Source organism: Thamnophis elegans, chromosome 9 (assembly GCF_009769535.1).
Source record: "Thamnophis elegans isolate rThaEle1 chromosome 9, rThaEle1.pri, whole genome shotgun sequence".
Taxonomy (NCBI): Eukaryota; Metazoa; Chordata; class Lepidosauria; order Squamata; family Colubridae; genus Thamnophis; species Thamnophis elegans.
The window spans coordinates 41742978-41746002 of NC_045549.1; the positions used below are offsets into that span (position 1 = coordinate 41742978).

General features: G+C 44.5%; 1 long non-coding RNA gene across 1 annotated transcript; it reads left to right on the plus strand.

The window, feature by feature from the left end:
- Window positions 1-73: 73 nt before the first annotated feature.
- Window positions 74-1869, plus strand: LOC116513469. Its single transcript, XR_004255993.1, has 2 exons — window positions 74-180; window positions 1685-1869. It is a non-coding gene; the product is annotated as an uncharacterized LOC116513469 (long non-coding RNA).
- Window positions 1870-3025: the final 1156 nt, after the last annotated feature.

The following is a 3025-nucleotide window of genomic DNA, read 5'->3' on the forward strand; positions in this document are numbered from 1 at the left end:
TTTGTTGCCCCCGGCCGCCCCCCGGCCCCACCTCTTTCCTGCCCTCCTCTCCCACCCACCCACCCCTCCCCTTCCCCTCGGTGCTTCCCTGCGCTGGCTCTCTGCCTGTCCCCGGTACGAGAGAATCGCTCGCCCTGGCTCCGCTGCAGTGGAAACTGGCAAGGATGGAGAAGCGAAGAGGTTCGTTCCTTCCCGCCTCCTTCGCATCCCTTCGCGTAACCCTACCCTGCCCAGCGCTCGCTCCGCTCCGGGGCCCTTTTTTGGGCCGCCTGTGCAAATCCCGAGTTTGGCCGTTGGTCCTGCGCGATCGGCTACCACTGCTACCCCACCGCAAGACGGGCCTCGGGCTAATCTAGAGGCCCCGGGGCGGCCGGTTCTCTCACAAGGGCATAATTCGCGGTTCTTTCGTGACAACCCATGGGAACGTTTCCAGGTGGCAACGTTTCCTCGGCCTGCGCAATGATACCAAAACCAAAACTCTTTTGAAAGATCGAGGTGACTGTGTAGCACTAAGGGATCAGAGGTGCCCATTTTCCTAAGAGAGGTTTCAGGGCTTGCTTGCTTGCTTTCCTTTTTTTTATGCGGAGGCAATGGAGGCAGTTGTTCTGATCTCATACATGGAGAAGTGTTTATACCGATTTCGATTCGATTTCGATTTTATTTATTTATAGGCCGCCCTTTTCCCTGAGGGGACTCAGGGCGGCTTACAATCAAAAAGGAAGGGGAGTGTAGGACAATACGAAAAAAGAAATGTGCACAAAGTAAATTAGACAATAAAACTCAGCATTCACTCAGCATTCGGGAGGGGCGAAATAAGATTATCCCCAGGCCTGACGGGTTAGCCAGTTCTTGAGGGCTGTGCGGAAGGCCTGGACGGTGGTGAGGGTACGAATCTCCACGGGGAGATTGTTCCATAGTGTCGGAGCCGCAACAGAGAAGGCTCTCCTCCGAGTAGTCGCCAGTCGGCACTGACTGGCGGATGGAATACGGAGGAGGCCAACTCTATGCGATCTGATGGGACGCAGGGAGGTAATTGGCAGAAGGCGGTCTCTCAAATAGCCAGATCCACTACCATGGAGCGCTTTATAGGTGGTGAGTAGGACCTTGAAGTGCACCTGGAGACCAACAGGTAGCCAGTGCAGCTCACGGAGGATCGGTGTTATGTGGGCGAACCGTGGTGCGCCCACGATCACTCGCGCGGCCGCATTCTGGACTAGCTGAAGTCTTCGGATGCTCTTCAAGGGCAGCCCCATGTAGAGCACAATACCGCGTGGTATAGTACTTGTAATCAAAATTACAATTAGTTGGATCAATACTTTCTATTCAAGAGAATAAAACTTATAGCCCCAAGTGTTAATTGCTGCTTAAAAGACAACAAAACCTTTTGAATTTTCAATGTTTCTGCATAAAAGTGACTAAAACTCTATCTCTTTTCCAAAGTCCTTAAACTAGACAAAAAAACCCAATTAAACAAATAAGTAAAAAATATCACTTAGTTGTTGATTTATTAAGGGAAATGATCCAAACCAATATTTTCTGTGGCGAAAGTAGTTTCTAGGATTATCAGTTCATTTGAAGGTGAAATTTGAATCAGGTGTTTCTGTCCATGAGAGAATAACAGTCAGAGATGGTTAAAGACCAGAATGCAAACTTTTACTATCAACATTTTATCTTCACAACACAGGTATCTGGAATTGTGTCTTGTCTCAAACAAAGGCATCTGAAGACTCCCCACAACTATAATTGATGCTCACCAGACTGGAATGGTTACCTGTAGCCTGGCTACACTGCAAAGGTCTAGATTTCTTGATCAGTATGCTTTAAGTAAAGCTTAGCAACAAAATAAATGTTTGGCCAATGTATGCTGAAGGAATGACCATGGAGTTTTACTTGTTGGGAAATTTTCAGAAGAAATATTCTGGTCAGTTGGAATGTTAAATCCCATAGAGATCTGGGAAGAAAGGAGCATTAAGAAATCATTATGATCCTAGTGCAAAGTGAATTTCTACTTGGGCCATTCCTACACTAACTATTAGTAAAATAAATATAGACTTAGGGCAGCAAGGTTACCATATGACAGTAAAGAAGAATCAGCCACAGAACAAAAAAAATTAGACCTCTAGAAAACATTATCTATTTCCATCATAGAGCACGATGCTTGGAATCCCATAAGATCTTGTCCTCTTTTTAAATTAAGTTACATTCTTTCTATAACTGTACTCATATTACAAAACATTCTGGCAACTGAAATGTGCCAGAATTCATTTCTGTTGGATGATAGAGCAGAGTGATCTGCTTATGATGCTATTAATGTTTCAGATGTATACAGGTGACCACAATTGAGCCCAAATTTTCTGTTACTAAGTGAAACATTTGTTAAGTGAGCTTTGCTCCATTTTACAAACTTTTGTAGGAGATGACTAAGCTGAGCCTGAGGGAAGGGTCAAATGTATCATCAGTCATGAGTCCTTGCATGCCCACAAGAAATCTAGGTTCAGCCCACCTTGAATTCCTTTTTAACTCCTGCTTATTTCCTTTTACCATTAGTAGTTCAAATTCTTGTAGATTGCTTAAGCTTGCAATAAATCTTTATACACATTTGAACTCCCTGAATCTCCTGATTTCCCCCTTACGTTCCACCTTTCTTGCCTCCATTCTTGCCACCATTATTAACTGAATCACTGCAGTTGTTAAGTTAGTAACAGTTAAGTGACTCTGGCTTCCCCCATTGACTTTACTTGTCAGAAGGTGGCAAAAGGCGACCACATGATCCAGGGATACTGCAACCAACATAAATATGAGTCAGTTGCCAAGCGACCAGGTGACCATGTGGGGGGGGGGGGGCTGCAATGGTTGTGTGAAAAAAAACATAAGTCACTTTTTTCAGTGCTGTTCTAACTAAATGAACTGTTGGAAGTCCAAGACTACCTGAATACAAAAGTCAATAGTCAAACATATATAGGAATTCATTATTGGTAACTTTCTGAAACAATTCTAAAGAAACTGGAAACATTGAAAACAGTAC